Source organism: Tetrao urogallus (genome assembly GCF_951394365.1).
Source record: "Tetrao urogallus genome assembly, chromosome: 9".
Taxonomy (NCBI): domain Eukaryota; kingdom Metazoa; phylum Chordata; class Aves; order Galliformes; family Phasianidae; genus Tetrao; species Tetrao urogallus.
Genome location: NC_136822.1, coordinates 17,377,193 through 17,398,197, shown reverse-complemented (window position 1 = coordinate 17,398,197; position 21,005 = coordinate 17,377,193). Strand labels below are relative to the sequence as shown.

Genomic DNA, 21,005 nt, shown 5'->3' with positions numbered 1-21,005 from the left:
GCTGCTCACCATGCAAGTACTTGCACACTACCTTTCTTGTTAGGAAATAATTTCATCACCCACTCAAAGAGCAGAAAGAGGGACAGAAGGATATGGGTGACCAGTAAAGCATTATCCGTCTGGTTTTAGATTAAACAAAACATCTCCAAGCTATTCAAAAACCTTTACAGCAAGTAAAGAACCTTCAGGGCTCGTGACTAACACTGTTCTCAAGTGCCATTCCCAAAGTCAATCGGTAGGAAACGGCTGATTACAAACCCATGTCTGAACCCACCGTCAGAGCAGGCAGAACCTAACAGCACAAGCAGCTGCTGCAGAGGATGCTGAAGAATGCGAGTATGTGGGGAATTGAAAGAATTTGCACACATGCTCATTTTCCTTTCCTTGGCTGTGCTGGCAGGGCAGTAGGTATGTACATGAGGAGAGGTGAGCTGCCCTTGCCAAGGGGCACATTGGCCCACGTGGGGCTGGTCACAGTGTTCTTCCCTGCCGCAAGGGCTGCAGGGCACCACGGAAGAAAAGGCTTTGTGGGCTCGCTCAGCAAATCCCATAAACAAACGTTATTTACCAACAACTGGAGTTTTCCTCAAAAACAAAAAGAAACAACCAATATCTGCCCTCCTCATCTGAAAGCAGGATAGATCAGTGTCAGGTCTGTGTCTCGCACACGATGGAGGAGAGCTCCACGCAACATGTCCTTCAGGTTGTTTCACTTGCAAAGGAACATGTCAAACATAAATCAAATAGCAACTGCACAAACCCTTCCAATGAAGAAAGGCCTTCTTCAGTGCCCACTGCCCCAACTGCCCGCACACCTCACGGCCAGGCTGGATGCCCAGCCTCCTCACCTGTGCCTTACATCTGAACTGAACAGGGACATGGGAAAACCTGGAAGAAGAGAAGCAAGTACACCAAGAGCTCCCTGACTCTGCTACGCTCCTCCTTGTCTGCTGTGGCTCTGATTTTAAAGAGGAGCACTTGAAATGACACAGACTTTTGGAAAACACTGGGACGTCCTTCTTCAGAGCCCAGTGCTGAGCACCGACTCTGCCTTGTCAGTGGATTTTTCCTTCCCAATTTATCCTATTGGAATTTATTATTTGGCACATACCTTGAAATAAAGCAGGTGACAGCTGTAATGTATTGATTTTAGACTCGCTCTCTTTATAGACGACCTGCTACACTGATTTGACCAGGTGACCAGGTGTAGTAACAGCCACACTACCCAACATTTAAAAATAACCCACTAAATGCCCTTGAAGCTGATAAGACACACCTGTGCAGAGAGTATCAGCTGCTGCCTTTAGATCCCTCCTCTCCGAGAAAGCAGGATTTTGTGGTTTTAGTTTTTGTTGGTGTTTTCTTTTGAACACCTTCAGTTTGACTGGACTACTCCTCTCAACCTAAGAAGAAATACAGCTTGAGGAAGAAGTGCATCCTGCCAGATCCCGGGGTTGGCAGCACACTCTGGCCAGCTCTGCCCGCACCGCACAGACCACCCCACCAGCAAGGCTCTCCCCACACCTGCTAGCTAAAAGCAAAACCAAAATGGCAGCTCATGCTATCAGCATCTCGGCCTGTCATCATCACCAAGTCATAATGGTGTGCTACCAAGACAAACCAGCACTGGGGCTGGAAATGCTCATCATCTTCTGCGCGAGCAGAGCTGCTGCCACTCCCCATTTCCACTTGCATGCTTGGATTTTTCTTCTAATCCTCTTAGGACAGCAATGTTTATACTGCTTTCTGAGACTTTTGTGCTATTTGAGCTTTAATAACAAATTTGCTCATTAAATGCTGTGCTCTGTGAATTACAAAGGCCTTCCAAGGACAGCTCTTTCCTCCTCAATTCTCCTCGAGTGACCCACCTTCATCTGGCTTCAGTATCTGCAGAGTGTCCCAATCAAAACAGAATTAAAAATAACTAAATCCTGGATGTTCCCCTCAGTAACTAGGCTGCAAAAAGCATCAGACAATAGCTTTAAAAGCCTAAATTGAAAACTAATCACTGCATTGAATCCTTCCTTTCATTTGGTTAATAGGCATATACAAAACCAGTGGTGATTCTGCCATTGCCACGCTTGGAACGTAAACAGAGAAAATCAAAAGTTACTTCCTGTAATCACACTTTCACTGCAATCTATGGGATTTTTAAAGAAACCAGCCCAGTACTTCTGCAATAACATCTGCTTTTGGATCTAAGAGAGAAACTGAATTCAGATTTATCACAAGTCATGAAGGTCAACCAACTGGAGTCAAGAAGACCAAGTCAAGAAGAGAAACAAATATGGACAAGTGAGGGAAAATGGTAAAGAATAAATGAGGACCGCACACAAGGCAGCATTAAAAATGGTCATCACGTGGCTAATTGCAGCTGGGCTGGTGCTGCCAAGCATGAGCCAGCCCGGGGCTGCTTAAGGGCCAAGCCAGAGGGAAGGCCCAGCATCACAACCAGACCACTCAGGGGCTCATCACAGCACTGCATGCGAGGCCACGTGGGATCACACTCGGTACTCAGAGATCCCCAGTGAGGTGTCTGTCTGATCCTGAGCTCCATCTGAAGCAGCTTTCCTCTGCCAATTAACTGAGAAATCTCCATTTCCTAACCTTGGTTCTGGTTTTAGGTCTTTATTATGTAAGAAATCTGGAAAACACAGATGCAAGCCAACTTTCTGGACTTTTAGATGAATATGTATATACATACACAAACACACACACAAAAGTTGCACAACTGCTCTGGAGAAAACAGAATCCAGATATACAAGCACCCTTCAAAGTGCACAATGCAGCACTCACTGTGCTATGATAAGCACACAAAAGCAAGACTAAAGCAAGACAATATTGCAGCACGGCAGCAGTTGCCTCCACGTTTAACAAAAATTTCTTTAAAAGCCCAAAACTGAGGGAATCATAGAAGATTGCTTATAACATACTGAAAGGAAAGGAAGCTCAATTGCTGGAAAGGAAACCGTACTGGCCAGCCCCATTAAAAACACATAAAGCACCAGAGTAATCTTGTCAATACCAATTAGTTTGTACCATCAGGGAAGGCGGAGGAAGAGCCCCGCTGCAGCACAATTTCACTTGCAAGTCATTTAAATGAAATTCATTAGTAAGTAACCCAATTCACAAACTGGAAGTTAAAAATCCTAGAGAACAAAGTATAACCCAGCCGAGGGCAGGAAGAGCATGAATGGTTGTTGCTCCAACAGCTCTTGCTCCAAGTGCTGAGCACGATGTGCTATAAATCCCACCTCTACACTGCCATGTACATGACCACCATGCATCCATATAAACCCCAGGTACATTTAATTTGTGCTGCTTGTTTGTTCTCTTCTGAAAATAGTGGATGTTGATTCACTGACAAATGTATCTCAGTTCTAGAATAAAAATACAAACAAAATTTAAATTCACCACAGGGGGAAAAAAAATGAAGAAAAAAAAAAAAGTTCCAAATTGTGTTTAATTCACTCTCCTGGAGGTAGGAAGAGTCTGTTCCCTGTGACAGCACTTCCCAAACAGCCTCAGCAGCAACAACCACCAGTGACTTCCAGCACAGCATCACAGCTGGATGGCAGAGATCCCTTCCTTTGCCAGCACGGGAATCTGTTCCTATGAACTGATAACAAGGTTACCAGGGCTTCTAAACAGGTCTGTAATCTTGGTACGGAACAAAGCTCAAATGGCAGCTTTGGATAAAAGACCTTTCTCACTGAGATTTCTGCTCCCGGTGTCCTCCATATCTGAAAACAGGCAGGGCAGACAAGATGTTCCTCTGCTTTGGGACTCACCATGGTGCTGCAGAAGAAACAGTCCACTGCAGAAAGCACCAGAAATTGCTAGAGTAGGGCAAGGGTACCACCCTACATGCTTCTTCGACTCATTTCTTCTTAAATAATCTCATTTATTGAATTCATCAGAACTCTGTGTCAAGTGTGCCATGCTTTGGGAGGTGGGATGCACGTCACAGGTAGATATCACATTTGGAAGTGCTGCTGAAATGTCTGAATAAGGAATTCCCTGAAAGTAACAAGAGGACATAACATCGTGGTATTTCCAATCCTACAGATGGTAACCACCACTGGGGCTGGGGCTGTGCTTCTCTCAGCATCAGCACCGCTACTCCCCTTACCTTTCGGTCAACTTAAAGTCCAACACAGTATCATTCCAAGCAAATGCTCAATCTGTGTGTTCAGCCAAGTTAAAGACCTACAGAGAATGTTCAAGCAGTGCAGCACAACATGGGTTCTGCTGCAGGACAAGCATTTGCAGACAGTTTGATGCCAACGGGAACTAGAAGTCCCACCGCAGCCACTCGCCTCACACGCCAGCCAAGAGCTCCATGTCTTGCTGATATTGAGCCCACAGCACGCTCCTTACTGCTGAGGTCTATTTTGTGTACAACGCCCTACGTTCTGCATTCTCCTCCTGGCTTCCTAAGCCACCACGCTGTGGGGTCACTGGGGATGCAGCCCTGGAAGGGAGAAGCTCATGAGCAGAGCTGCAGCTACAGCATCAAAACACACCTCTGTTACCAGGGGCTGCTTGCTGCCTTACTCAGGCCTGGGAATCCCAGCACAACAGCTCACAACAGAAGAGAATGATGCATTAGGCAACAAAGATCACAGCAGAGACAAAACCAGTATTAAAACAGACTGTCTGCTTTAGACCCCGATGTGTGCCTGCCATACTGATGGAACATGGGAAATATTTGCATTACTATCACACTTTTATGTATGTGGTAAAAGACACTGAAACTTGTTCCACAGAATAAGCAGCCTACAGAAAAACCCAGCAAATATTTACATTAGCAGTGTGGTCAAAGAGAATAGTGCCTATTAAATAAAACAACTGAAGCCATTAATCAACACCAGCATTAAACTAATCTAATCATGCCACTGCTTCACCTAGCTTTTTGAACAGCAGGATCTAAGCACGACCAGGGAAAACAAGTGTATCTGAATCATCAGCGACACTGGAAGGATCTGACGAGCATGGGGACACAGAGCTGCAGCACAGAGGTCCCAGGATTGAGGCCATGATTAATTGGGAACAACAAAACAACAACAAAACCCAGTATGCCGAAAGGAGCGATATAACAGGGTTACCTACACATTCAGTTAGCTGTTACAGTGATACTGTGCACCTCCCACCCTACGTGGTCCAGTTCTAAAAAAAGCTCTCCCTAAAAATGCGATTAATTACAGCAATTAAATTTTCAACTGTGTTGGGTTTTCCTACTGCAGGCAAATAGCTTTTCTTACTGCAAATGAGTGCAAAGAAACATAAAACAAAACCATCACCAACAAAAAAAGCCAAGTTCATTCACTGTCAAAATGACTGAAGTCAGTATTTTTGTTTCACTGAAAAACCTGTTGAATGTCCTTCCATAAGTAGACATATGCCTCAGCGTACAGCCCTTCTAAACTATGTACTGCCTGTGCAGAGCCACACACAGCAGTCGTTCCTCCTGCAAGCAGACAGAAGCACAGTCAGAAACCTACTGCGCTGCTCTGCACAGAAGAAAAAAGAGGAGATTGCCAAAGTGAGCTGCCCAGCACCTTGTACCTTCCTTTGTACGAGTCAAAAGATTCCATCCAGCAGAAATTCCAAGGGCCCAAATGAGAACTTCAGGACTGCCACCCTGGGGATCCCCAGCCCTCACCTCCCTTCAGAAGGGATGTAAAGGCAGATGCCTAAAGGAAGAGTCAAAACAGCACGAGCACAGAATCTAGTCCCCTAAATTATCTCCTAGCCTCCAGCTATTTTCAACTCAGATGAATTCTCTGAGCACAATTTGCTTAGCTTTAGTAATTCAGTATTTAGTAATGTCAACAGAATTACCTTCCATTAACTTGTTCATTCCCACAAACACTGAGCACATACCTTTCCTCATAAGCAGTTTTACAAATCTGCTCCCTGCTGTGCAATGAAAGACGCAGGCTGTTCCTTTGCTCATTCACACATCTGCCTCTTCCCAGAGTAACCTGCCATCACTGCAAGAGAACAGGAACCTCGGATCCTATTCATCCTCTCCATGGTTTTCAAGGCTTTGCAGAGGACAGCTGCAGTCCCATGCCACAACTTTTCCACATCCAGAAGCTGCATGAACGGGACACCTTGTCTCCATGGTACATTTTCATCCAACTGCATACTTGGCGTGGCGTTAATTGAAGCCTCCCAATGCATTTCCAACTCTCCTTCACTTCCCATCCTTCCAGTGTTACCATTTGACAGGGCAGCAAGGAGGAAAAACACCACTTATACATCACCAAAAAACAGCCCTCGGCACACTGGAAGTGTTCACCTAGAAAAGTGAATGGGGAATGGAGACTACAACCTAGCATGTTATTTAAAAGAACACTGTAACATTTCAAGACTATCCTTGAAAGAGTATCAGCCAACATGCACCTACTGTGAGCTCACACCTCGAAGAACTCTGTTTCTTGTGTGCCACTTTTTATTCAGGAAGCTATCAACTTCTAAATCTTATCTCCACCGTAATCTGGCTAATACTCTTCTCAGTGTCTCACCTTTCCACTCTTATTTTCTCTTCTCCTCTTCGGTAGAGCTTCCTGTACACAGGGTTAATAGCATTTGTTTTCCCTGTAACATCTGTCCTAACAGACAACGGTAAAGGATGTATCAATGCCATCAGGAATTACTTAAATTTAAGCTTTAAGCTTTTCTCAAGAATTGACACTGTTTTCAAAAGCACTGTGGGGAAAAAAAAAAAATAAAAAAAAAGTTTTGTCAAGTATGTTATTTCAATTTCAAGTATGTATGTCAATTTCAAAATCAGTACAAAAATGGAACTGTTTCCTACTCTGTACACTGAGCAGGTTTTTCAGCTCTATGAAAGCCTAGCTGATCACTCAAGAAACCATTAATGGATGTGAGCTCAGGGAAGCAACCCAGCTTCCCTGACCAGGAGAACAGACAGAACAGACGTGGCAATTTCAGAGGCGCAGAAGTCAAGGGAAAGAAGAGATCCAGGCTTTAGATAGATCTACTGAAGATGCTGTAACTGGAAACACATGTTAAATAACCAGGAAAAGCTTCCCCAAAATAAAAATGTGCAACTGGAAAATTGCTATAGGAAATAACCTATGCTATGGGACTTCTGTTATTTTAAGAAAGACTTGGAAAGACTGGGAAAGGAGTAATTCTGCCTCAGGACACATCTAGCGCAGTGTTTGATCTCAGTCTTTTCCCTTTCTTTACTTTTTGATTCTTATCTCAATTGTTTCACACCAGGAATTTGAAACTGGCTGAGCTGCACATCCGGCAAATCCTGCCGTTCAGACTAGATTAGGCTGAAGATAGGATTTTACCATTTAGGAACTTCATTTACAGAATTTTGCCTCTGAGACTGCCTGCAGAATTTCTCTCCAACTGCTGTCTGGTCTTCACGAAAAAGGTCCTGCTTTCTTGGCTTACTCCTCCAAGTCAACTCACAATTATCAACAGGATCTGCTGCACTGATCAAAGCAAGCACGAAGACTGGAAGTCCTCCAGCACTGGTCTTGGGAAAAAAAGAACAACGTCAACCCTTTACTCTCAATTAAAACAAACTTATCTACTTAATCTTCCAACATGTGAAAGACAGAAAGCTTATCCAAAGTTTATTTTTAGGACACTGGATGGCTACTATCACTGAAATTACTTGCTCCCTGTGTGCTTTTGGCTGCTGACAATGATTTCCAAAGGCATCCACAGACTTGCCCACAAGGGTCAGCTTTCAAACACTCCGTTTTAAAATAAAAATGCAGGAAGTGTCTACAAGTTTAAATACATACATAAAATTCCAAAATACAGTCAATACCTTTCAGTTTTGATACGCAGATTTTTAGTTCTTTTGTTACTGATAGACCATAACGGAGGGCTGTGCATTTTCCTACTTTCTTTTGTGATCATGCTAAAACAGGTTCATTAACCAAGAAAACAACTGACAAATTCTTGAGCCAGGAATATTAAATCAACACGCTTGTCAAAATACTCCACCTTGCACAACTATTTCCACTCGTGTCAGACACGTCAAATCCCAGGCTCTGGTTCATCTCCAAGCAGAGCACACTGCAGATATTATTGTAGTCACACCTAGTCAAGGCTGTTTCTTTTTTTCCTTTTTTTTTTTTGGTAATAGAATAGTATGAGGTATTTAGCACTAATAGACACACAGAACTTAAGCTGTTATGTAATAAATGGACGAAACTTGATGGCATAATAATGACGCATCTGCCACTGGCTCAGGAGTAGTAACAATCCAGGTTTACATACTGTTGCACTACAGAAGAGACTATTTACCAAACAGTCCAACATCTATACATTTAATTGCATGAAACTGTACAGCTGCAATCATTTATAAGAGGTTTGGAGTTGTTTTTGTGTCTTACGCTTTTCACTGCCTAAGGAACAAGAAACCCTTGCTCTACAAAGCCATCTCAAACACTAGCACTTCTATCCCATTTAACACATTGCAATTATTTGTACACTGGCTTTATCCAGAAATAAAGCCATTTGCCATATCCTCACAGCAGTGCTGCCATCAGTCTGGTTCTGCACCTTCTCTGAGAAGCCCCACTTGACAGCCTCAAACCGTGCACGTGGGGCTTGGTGCACAGTACTTCTGATCAGAAGTATTTCGGTTTGCTCTTTTAGAAGGACACTTTTTCATCCTTACAGCAGCCTCAGTATGCATGCCCATTCCCAGTCCTTTAAGGATGTAACGTTTTCCCAATGACACAGTTTGCCATAGTTTAAAGTGTTCTAAGCTCACAACCAAAGACGCTGGCTGATGCCAACCAGATCAAGAAGACTGAAATCACTCCAGAGCCCAATAGCAGCAGCTGAGCTTGGGGACAGAAGCTGAGCCTTCTCCGAGTTCCCCTGGGCACAGCCTGCTGAGCACACTGGAGATCCTCCCTCAGCCTGGCTGGGAGCACGTCCCAACATGGGAGCCCAGCGCTGATCTACAGGAAGCACTCACTGCCATCTCCTCCTTCCATAGTAACTGAAGACCCCCACTTGTTTCTTTGGTAAAGAACAGCAGTGGCAGAAACACAAGGCACTCCCAATTTACTCACAGCTACAAAAGTTCAGAGGGGTACTTCACACAGCCCAGAGCCATGCACATAAGGCCAAGGCTCCCAGTTTAATTTCCAATTCAATTCAATTGAAGTTTTGCCAATTTATCCCAAAATCCGATTGAAGCCACTCTGATAATTTCAAACAAATACAATATTGAGATACGCATTCAGATGGAAGTCAGTGACGCAGCATTTGCAGGCGCATTCGTTAGAGGTGTCAGCAGGGAGCAAGCTCTCCTCCTACCCCATCCAGCGGGCATTCCACCCACAGCTCTGTTCAGCCTTCAATCTGCCGCTTCTGAAAACCTAACCTCTCAAATTCTGAAATCCCAAAGAACAGCATCAATTCATTCCACTACTAAGGATACAGCACTTCTTCCTAGCTTTTAATACTGAAGTCTTCATGAATGTATCCAGCACACTGCAACAACTAAACCAAAAGGTGTGATGCACCAAATAACCTCATTTATTTGATTACAGCTTGACATGGCAAATAAGAAACGTGCTCTTCATCAGTTTGCAAGTTTCTAAGAAGTGACAAAAACTGACAGAATAGGCCTAAGCAAAGGCTAAGTTACGTATTTATCTGCTTTAACAAAGTACAGCACAGCAATAGATCTGCCCAGGAAGGAAAAAATCACCAGTTGTACTACAAAAAAAAAAAAAAAACTCAATACCAACAGCAGGTAAATGTTCTAACAGATTCCAGCAGTTATCCCCTTGAAAAAAAGGCTTTTCTAAATCCAAAAGAAAATCACAATCAATTCTCTGAAACAAGGGCATGTTGATGTGAATCATTTTCATTTTGATCCACCCTGGGCCTTGCAGAAATTCCTCCTGCTATTAAGCACTCAAAGGTGTAAATGAAGGCTTGAAAGACATACTCAGAGAAACAGCAGTGATCAACCTCAGTATTCAGAGAGCAACCCAGTGCTTTCAAAAGGACAAGATCTGAAGTAGGAAGGAAAGGCAGGCAGCAGCCCACACACAGGTACATCTCTATTTCTGGATGCAAGGCAGTGGGCACCGATTCAAAAGGACACATCCACATCCCGAGGTTCGACCCTTCTCAGGTAAGGCTGCACACGTGGCACACAGGTGATTAAGGCAGCTCCAGCACTAACAACAGAATGGGAGCTCTCAGATGGTGCTATTCTGACAACGCTGTAAATTCTGCCCTGCTGAACAAAAGTATGATTTACTGAACAACTTCAGAACCTACAAATCGCATCCGGAAATTTTCAGGTGATGGCACTGCTTTCTGCCCTGACAAAATAGAGCTTTCTGAACAAATTTAATATATATATATCAGTTTGTCATGCTTCTACAATTTACAGGCTCAATCTATTATGCAACACCCAAATTTGCAGCCTCGTTCCTGGCAATTTGTTTCAACACATCACTGATCCAGAAGTTAGAAACGGAGGCCAATACTTTGGCCTTACCAACAAAAGAACAAGTCTCATCTTCTTTGGGGATTTTTCTTCATTCTGTTAGTTTGAGTTCAGCTTTATCAATTCCAATCCAGCAAACATTCAACACTGAAATAGAAAAAAATTGCATCCAGACCTCGGGAAAACCTCAATAAACATGCTGGGAAGGAAGGAGAGAATTAAAGGACGGTCACACATAAGGCCGCCCATCTCAGCAGAACCTGCAGAACTTTTTCTTTGCTGTATGTGTTCAGAACTCACCTCTTCTACACCACTTCCATAATTCTATAACGCAGCACTGCCCAACCACCATTGCTTCTACAAGCCAGTTTTCCCCAGTAGGTCACTCTGGATACCATAAAATCTCAAACTGTATCTCATCTTTCTCCATATCCCACCTGCAACACCAACAGATACACCAACTACAAGACCAGCAGTACTGAATTAAGTGCAAACAACAGCAGAAGAATAATACACTTGTTCCCATTTGTACGGTAGCAAATAAGAAGCTAACAGCAACAGAAGATACAGGACAGGAAATCTTGGAATCCCCTTTTGAATTCCACCTTAGAGACTACAAAAACACGCCAAACCCTGAAATATCCATATATGCCATAAGACACTGACATGTAGAAGTATCCATACATCCCGTAAGATACTAACATGTAGAAATTTTATATATACACTTTTTTTAAGCAGTATACTGTATGGTAGTAAAAGCTAAGAAAACCAAACAGACCTTCACATAAGAAGCAAAACATTGTCTATCAGCATCTGTACACCTCCTGCCTGCACCTCCAAACAGTGCATGTCATAGAAAGAACACACACCTGAGAAATGGCTTTCTAGAAGGCATTCAAGCTTTTCTCAGTTCAAGCAAAAACGTTCATTAACTGAATGCAATCTCTAAGGATTTATCTACTTTGTTTCCCTATTTTCAAAGAACTATGTGAAAAGTCACTGTTCATTAAGCATCCTGTTGGAAAAGCCAAAGCAACCCAGCAGCACTCTCTGATCAGCAGATACAAGGCCTCTGCTAGTTTTGGAAGGGTTTTATACACAGTAACTTTAAAACCTTTGGATCGTTGCACCAAAGTCTCATTTCAGATTACTCCTGGTCTGGAGATATTAGGGATTAGCATTCTGCCAAGTCATTCCTTCTGGGAAGTAATCAAACTCAGATGCTGGAGTCCCTAAGCACAAAGTGCATAAAAGGATCCAGCAAGATGGGATTGGCATCTAATTGCCACTCTGGCTCCATCAACTTGCTGTCAGATTCACTTTTCTTCAGTTCAGCGCCTGAGAAATTTCCAAACAAGGCAGTATGAATCTGCCAATCCCTGATGTGCATCCACACCACAAGTACGCTCACCGAGCTGTTTCTATGGCTGGGACACCACTTGAGAAAGCTAAGAAAACAACTTATTCCCCAGACCCGTACATGCTACAGAGCACTTTGGTCACCTTCCAACACGCTCACACTTGTGGGCTGGTTAAATGTACCCAGTGGTGCACTACCAACTTCTAAAAAGCCTCCTCTGACCTTCATATCTAAAAGCTTGCATAGTAATTCATTTGCAGAACTTAAAATCACCATAGGAGGAGGATCCTGCTTTATGCCAAACTCCTACACTGTGGGTATCTGAGATACAGAACAAGCAATATTTTAAGACTAAATAAAAATCCCATAGATTTCTACCTGTTAGTAAGATGATCAAAACCAGTAAGAGGTTCTAAGAAGGGGACTTGAATTTTGTTCATTCATCCCCCGCATCTACTGACTCCTTGGCTTCATAAAGCAATTCCCAAAGCCTTTAGAAAAAAGCAGAAGAGCCCACTGGGTACAGATGGAGAACGAGCACATTATTTAATAACCAGAAACTATGTATGAGAGACCTTTCCAGCTTTATTTTTAGCACAGCATCTCCGTGGGTACAAAGACAGAGCTTGAACACTGAGAGGAATGTAATGGGAAATTTGTTTTAACCATACAGTTCTAGCAGGTTATTAAGATTGCATCATTATCCTCCTTGGACAGTAATTGGCAGTAAGATACACGCGCTGCTCTTAGTTTTTGTTTCATTGATGAGTGGTGAGGAAAGAGAAACGCCGCTCATCCAACGCGTGGTTTATTTAATATTCAGCTTTCTTCAACTCTTCTTCTTACGCAAAGCACAAATGCTGATGATCAATTATTTTAGCAATCATAATTCAAGCTGAAATTTTACACTCTGTAAACACATTATCATGGCCACCACATGACGTTAGAGAAATTCCAACTGCAGCAGCCCATACAAATGAACACTCCGTGCTGAGCTTATGGCACAGTTCAGCTCTGAGCAGGCATGAGGTTCTCCTGCCACGAACGAGGCACATACAGATGCTGGGTGTTTTCCTGGGCATTGCCCAAGCACACACATTCATACTCTAAGATGATCATATACTTGCTTTAAAATTTAAAAATTAAAATAATAATATTTATCTCTCCTGGTGTTACTTCTAATACTAGTATGTGTGTGAACAAATTAAACTATCATAAAAGATGGAAAAATCAAATGAGAGTTACTCTCGTATCTGTCAGAAAACTTCTTAAAAACCACCCCAGACTGATGACAAGAAGCACTAAACTTTCAGAAGCAACTACTAGACCTTGGGAGCAATCTAGGACACCTCCATGCTTCATGGATGGCCTAATACATACTGGGACATAGGTCAGGACAAACGTGATTCAAACACGCAGCACTGATGGACAAGGGGCAGATATCCCTGAGCAGCCCAACGGCCTTCTGACACAAAGGAATGGATTTGTGGAGAAAGGGAACAGCTGTGGGCTTCAGCCCAAGCTGAGCAAGGCTAAAGGTGGCTGCAGCAAGCACTTAACACTCATTCACCAGAAGCTGAGTGAATCCTTGAACTTCTATTTATCTTGGATTCCTTATCAATTCAGTACGTCCCACACACACAGAAAAAAAGCCAAATTTGTTTATTTCAGTGTGTAACAATTGGCATGTTTTGGAGAGAGAGCACGTGCTCACACACACTTGGTACTGCTACAAATTGCTAGGAAAAAAAAAAGTCATATACTGGCTATCTGCAATAGGCAGCTTCTGCATAGAGAAACACTATTTCTAATCCAAACCAAAGCAAATCTAGACAAAAAACACGTTCACAAACACATCATTGTATCCACGTATGCATGTGCACACATTTTCAAATATTTTATATAGGAGCACACTTTGAAAGCATGAAGGAGAGCATGTTGAGGAGCATGAGGAGAGCATGAGTTGTCACTTCCCCTCGTGCAAGGAAAGCTAAAGCACGTGTGACCACACAGTCACCAACACGACACACACCATGTCTGCTGGTGGGAAACAGAACAGCTGCAAAAAGACAGAGGTTAAGCCACGAGCACCAGGTGAGAGCAAAGCAGGAAGGAACTGACAGGAGTCTCTGCTCAAGCTTCAGCAGCATCCTGCCTTCAACATATCTCACCCTGCAAATGCACCAAGATTGGTTGGAGCATTCATAATATAAACACATAGCAAAATTCTGGTTTTTTAACAAGGCTTCTAACGTTTCCATAGACACAAATTAAGTTTCACATTGCTAAACAGAATTCTCTTGAAAATGTTATGTTTTAAACCACCTTCACCTGAGGTTAATGCAGGGTTAATTTGGCAGAATGGTATTTACAGTGCTTCCAGATTTTTGAAATACCTGCAAAATTCCTCTCTCTTCTCTTTAGCTAAACAGCAGCCTAGTGCAAAATTTCTTCCCACAGCACAACAATTAATAACCACAAAAAAAAACCCAAATTATGAACCTATGACATGCACCAGAGCAATACTTGGCAGATCACAGCATACTCTATTTATATAACAATCACCTAAAGTGATCATTAAATTAATTAAAGCACATACTTAGAATACAGGCTTATAGGCAGTTCCTTTCATATCTGACATATACCATCACTCAGTTTCTGTTGCTCTCCAATAAAAATCTTGTTAGCTAAGGCCATGCACTCTGAATGTCCAACCCTTAAATAACCAAAAGCAGTGAGCCCAGACAATCTTGGAAGTCCGAGACAATATCTGAAAGCTCCTTAAACATTAAGCAAAGAGAAATAAAAACAAAACAACAATGCCATCCTTATTTGAAATGGTTTCCATACGCTTAAACAACGACCACACATCTTCAGCAAGCTCAAGTACATACATACAAGACGCAAAACATTTGTGCCATTCATTAAAAAGAAAAACACGCTTCTACTGGTCTACACCCCTCCATATTTACATGGACTTCAGGTGAGCCCGATTACATCCACACTTTGCAGATCTCTGCATAGTGCTTCTATAGAACAGCCACCCATGTGAGAGACATCCTTGCCCAGACTTCTATCACCTTCTGCCTCAGCTTACGCTGGTCCTTAAAAACAAAAATCAAGCTTGTCCCACTCAAATCTGCTTAGGACCCTTCTGAAAAGTTCATTATCTTTTATCTTGCCTCACCTCTTTGTATTCCTCTGTCATTTTCACTTCCCATTCCCTCAAGCATAACACACCAGGTTCCCTTTTAATAAGGAAAAGGGCCTTTGCACTGTGCTTATCGCTGACTTGGTACCAAAGAGCTGACTCCAGCTCTGCCAAGTGGCTAACAACATACTTGACTCAAATGAGCATCAGCACAATTTCTCACACAGTGCTCATTAGGAGAGGGGCTCCCAAATTCACAAGTCTCCTTTAAATCCCTTTTCAAAAATCTCCTTTTCCATGTCAACTATGAAAACTGCGTGCTCAGTAGCTCCAGGTGAATTTCTCTTCCATTAATGTATATACAGAACAGCTTTTTGAATTCACAAACTTTTTAGCATTACCATGTTCTGACCAAGATCTCTGCAGGAATACTCTAAAAATACACCAAATTTTCCTTTTTTGGGGGATATAGCCTTCTAGTTTTGGTTGATGCCTTTAGCTTTAGCACTGCAGAAACAACAAACACCTCCTGACGACCCTCACTGTAACACCCCCCATCCTACAAACCTCTCCTATGACCTCACTCAGGTCTGCTTGGTTTCTCCCACCCACAAACTGAAGACCATGAGTCTTCTCAACAAACTTCTGCTATTGATTCTGACTGTAGGGATGATGCTGCTTTCCTCTCGGCGGGCTGCTTCACTAAGGTCTTACTGAAGACACACAAGAGATGAGCTTGTTTTCCCTTCAGCAGGATGAGCTTCTGGAACTATTCTGCCTCAAGGACATGAAATGCTGAGACCAGCATCAAGTATACAAGGAAACGTGCCAACACTATAAACTTCTGCTGCAAGGATCACCCATGCCAACAGAAGGGAAAGTACAGTACATAAGCTGAAATGTGCCAAATCTTCCTTTGGCTACTATGGTTATTTCATCTCCACACCTTGTCTTCCTGCCATGAGAAAAAAATTAGGGCTGAGCTTCACAGAGGATTAAGAGATAGCTGTGAAGAACCAGAAACCTGCAGCGAAGTCACAGCCCTGGTTCCTGTACACCCCAGTAGCAGCCCTCATACAAGGGTTCCCAGAGCCCGACCTGCCTCTTCATCCCACTCCTCATCCTGCAACAATAGGGAAAGAAAAAAAAAAGTAATCCAATTCCTATTCCTGCTCTAAGAAGCAAAAAGGAATGGAAGAAATGAAGTTCAACATGCATGCTGCCATTACTACACTAAGTGAGCAATTTCCCCATGATACCCACAGCAAAGCAGCACTGTCCTAATAAATGCCTATGTTTAATTTTAAGTCAGGAAATTCATTTTTGGTACAGATTTGAAGGCACAAGCAAAGGAGGCTCTCTAATATTGCTTTTGCTTTCTCTTAGGTGTGAACCCACAAGAACTTCAGTAAATGCACTGGAAGGCTTCACTTCTCCTGCTCTAGAGATTTTTCTGTTCTCTGCAGAGATGTCTCACTGCTTCTCACCGAGCCACTGACATTTCCAAGCTAGCAGCCACAGTCAACCAGTGTTATTTCTCACTCTCTGGAAGAAACAAGATAACCATTAACTACAGCATCAGGGAAAATAAAATCCATGGTGTCTCGCTAAGTCAACACCGCATACCCACCATAATAAAAATAATCACCTCAGAAATCGCAAACCCGATCATACAATTTTATCCTTGATGCCTCCCATAGCTTCTCCTACGACGCTTAGCCATTTTTTCCTGTTTCTCTTAACAAGCTTGCATGAAGTGACCTAGTTTATTTGCACTCCTCTCCAGCTGTGAAGTAAAACGTGTTAACGTAAACCAAATGATCCCAGTCATTTTGAAAGGAGCTTTTACCCTGTCGGCTACTCGTCCTCTACCACCTCCGTCTACTGCCTTGACACCTTCCACCCATCTTTTCTCCAGGCCTCAAATCCCACCCGATGCCTTCCTGCTCTCTTTCAGGGCCGCAGCCACCCCTGCATCTCTGGCTTCCACCTCCAGCCCTTTATTTCTTACCACCTCCCAGAACCAGAGCAGCAGGGACAGGCACATCACCCAGCCTCTGCTAAACTGCAGGCTCAAAGCTTCAAACTCTGACCCAGAGAAGCTGGTGTCTGTGCCATCCTTGGCGTATGGCATTACTCAGGTTACTATTTTCATCTCTGCTAAAGCAGAATGTCTGGTAAGCTAATAGCCCTAAAATTGTGTAATACTGCAAACGGAACAAGGAAGAGGAGACAAGAAATAGCAGCAAGAAAAAGAACTTAAAAGTTTGTACTGCTCTAGCTTTCTTCTGCTAAGGAAAAAAAAAATAATAATAATTAAACAACCTTGCAATAAGCTGCCTGGAGCGAGCTGTGTTCAAGTTCCCTCTAGTTTAATGACTACATATTTCCTCACTGCAGAGGCATACCTAAAATTGCCATGAGCCACGCACGAGCAAACAAGCATTTTGGTTGTTATGAAGGAGAATATTCAGTGAACACGTATCCAGTAAGTGCAAGCCTGAAGGACAGACTGAGAACTGTCATCAGGGAACGCAAAGAGCATATCACACAGAGGTGTAAAAGTCCACCATTGGCACAAAGCAATTTCCATTTCTTCAGTCACCTGAACTGAGTGTTGCTGTCAGAAGTCCACTTCCAGAAAACATTTGGAAGTTCGCTTGTTGCTGCACTCACTCAGAAGATCCCAGCTGAACCAAGCCGAGGGCTCCTTCAGCTGAAGGTAGAACCCCACAAGGCTGCCATATAAGACAAAGCAAAGAGCTGGGAAGAAATTAAGTAGCTGAATTAAATTAGTATAAAACAGTGGAAGAGATGTGGCTGTGATGCAGCACACCTCGTGTTTCATCACACACTGCCTCTCCTCCCAAAGGCTGCAAATTGGTCCTGTCACATTCTTGCCCATTCCCTGGAAATGCAACAGGCAGACAGCACAAATGAGGAGCCCATACATGCGCCTAGCTCTGCCTGCATTTTTAGGTAGTTTAGACAATGTATGCAGTCTTTACATCACAGTAAAACCAGAAAGATGAATATGAATGCAGATCACAGCGGTCCACGACCACTGGGGTGTGGTCCTGGCCAACCCTCTCTGGGTGTCTGCTTGAGCCACGTAGACCCAGAGGATCCTTCCAATCTTTCTGTGATTTTCCATCTGGCCATGTATCGTGGGCAATTACAGCAGAAAGCTTCAACAGCAGCATGCAGATTTTGGGTTCTTCAGTATCTGCTCTCTGAAACTGCACAGCTGCTTACACTTGTTACGCAGAGTAACTACCAAAATAGCAAAATATCCTATTGCACTCAAAGCTTATCATTTCCAGGAACAAACGGCTCCAAAAAATGCTGCAGGAAGTCATCACTGATGAAGAACAGGTCCTGCCTAACATCCAGCTATGCAATGCTGCACAGGACAGACCAGAACCAGAAGTTATGAGCAAGTAAAACCAGTTCAGTGCCCTCCATACAAACAAGGCTTAATGCTTCCGATCCATCAGGCAGCCCAGAAATTAATTCGGTGAACCAACTTAAACAAGCACTTGCCTAGCTCTTCATAACCTTCCATCAAATCAGCAAGTGTTCTTCTCAAGTGACCCCATTCCTTCCTACTCCAAAACCACATGCACTGTATGTGACTTCACCCTTGGACCGTCCAAGGCCTTGACCATCCTCAACTAAAAATCCTGAAACTGGTTATTAAACATCCATCCCCACTGCAGTCCAAAAACAGACAATGTAAGTTCCTTCAATCGTGGTGTACTGATAAGACACAGAAAACACTCAGACACAGCTTGGTATGACAGTAAAGCACTTCACACGTCTTCCAGTAGTAACTCCTTAAGATCCACCTTCACAGTCTTTCTTCAGCAACTTCTCACACCACAGCCATTCCCAACACCAACCCAATTTTTACCTTCAGTGACACTTAGGCTTTAAGCAGGGAGAGACTATGTCAACTTGTATTTGTCAGTTCCAGCCTGACCTGTTCACAAAACATAAGAAACTGCCTCTTATCAGATCTGTCCACAGGCCACCCATACCATTACAAGACTTTCTCCCAGTAAAAGCTGGGATCAAAGCCAGCCATGCTGCCAGAATGAGCTTAGACTCAAAAGGAAGTCAATTCAAGATGAGACCTCTCAAGCTATGAAGTACATCTCATCACCACAAGTGATAAATGAAAATAGAAGTCTCTTCTCTGCAAGCCACATATTTTCCTAAGTGAAGTCTGATTTCAAAAGATAAATTATTCTGAGCTACAGACAGATCTACACTGCAATACGTGTAGGGTGATTAAGATCAGCTGGGGACAAGACATCAGTCCGAGCCTCAGCAGACTCAGCAACACGAGGAAACTGGGCCTACAAACACTTGAGGAGGCAGAGCCCTGGCCACAGAGTCACAGCCACGGGCTGGGAACTCACCCTAGCAGGCTGGCGGCGTCCTGCCGCGCGTACTGCGGTACATCCCACTGCCAAGGCATTCGAGTTATTGTTTGCCTATCATTTGTCTCAATTATTCTGCATGCCTATCATAACAGCTGGGACATTCTATAAAACACAAAATAAATATTTCACAAAAATGTAATTTTATAAGAATCTTGCTGTGAATTAATTATATCAACATGATGAACAACAAAATAAAAACTACCCCATAAATAATGAAGTCCATCAGCCTTGCCATGCCGTCCCGTTCCAGTCATTATGCCAGGCCACCAAATACCAGAACTCCAACTAAACAGAACTAAACTATTTCATTCACACATACACAAGATAATAATAATAATCAGCATTTGTGTCCCCAGAGCATCAAAACAGATATTCCAACCACAGAAACTCAATGAGTTATCTGATGGCTCTGGACAGCATTCAAAACATTGCAATTTTTCCACCTCGGTATACACAGCAAATATGCCTTAAGAAGAAAAAAATCATAGAATTAAGCTAGTTTCATCAAAAATTCTTCCGTGCTCGTCTTGCTTAAGCTACCCACCACAGAATGCTATCATAACATTTCTATCAATAGTCCCTTTAAAAAAATAATAAAATAAATCATATCTACTGTAGGGTCAGAATGTAGAAACAGGTGGATGTGCCACAAGAACCTGGTTTTGGTATTAGATGTGGATAAAGCTGAAACAGTTGGGAATGTGCTGGAGGAGCTGGCTGCTCTACTGGCAGCGAATGAAGAATGCTTTTTTATTGAGAAAGGTCGACACCAGCGAGAAGCTACAGGTGTTGAGCAAACATTACTGCTGTTGTAATCGATAATTATATGCTCAAGCAGCGAGGAGGAGTTTGAAGGGAAAAACTGTGCAGCATTATTTTATGGATTTGATGTTGTTTTGCTTTGGAGAAACTTACTGAGATGGATTTACTGTTTCAAAAAAATAACAGTAAAAAAAACAGACACTGTATCATAAGCACTGTCTTCCAAGAACAAATTCTGCAGAGGTGTAAGAAATTGAAGACAGAAAAGCCTTTTATAATTTGGACTACCCCTCCAACTGGCCCAATGGTACAGCAAGCTCTGCATTCCAGACAGCATTTATTCTGCAGACACAGCTCTCACTACTGCCAATCCGATATTACGTTCACCATTCCTACTTTCACTTAAAGAAAAGGAAAAGAATAATTAGTTGCCTGCTGCATGGATTTCAGCAGTCGTGTTTATTCTGTCATGCCCTTAAAACAAGCATAAGTAGATAAAAGCCTAATTTATTGAGCAATATTAAGCAATTGCCTTCTTGTGAAAATATATTCAGACATCTCTCCCACCGTTTGATTTCTACTGCTCATTTCATTTGTCTTGCTTCTACCCATCACTCCACTACTTTCCTTTCTAACTCTGGGATTTATTAACTTGAGTAAAAGCAATTTCAGTATTTCTACTAAAGCAATACTCAGCATATGTCTAGCATCTATATTTATACAACTCTAGAACTGGAAATAAACATGATTTTTGTATTGGCACAATACATTCTCTTTAATGAGACATCATTCCTCGTATCA

At 42.7% G+C, this 21,005-nt stretch overlaps 1 protein-coding gene across 1 annotated transcript in view; it reads right to left on the bottom strand.

Annotated features, from left to right (window-relative positions):
• Positions 1-21,005, bottom strand: part of TBL1XR1 (TBL1X/Y related 1) — a gene marked incomplete at its 3' end in the record, with an annotated part of 85,255 nt that overhangs the window by 50,985 nt on the left and 13,265 nt on the right. The gene's annotated exons all lie outside the window — the stretch shown is intronic.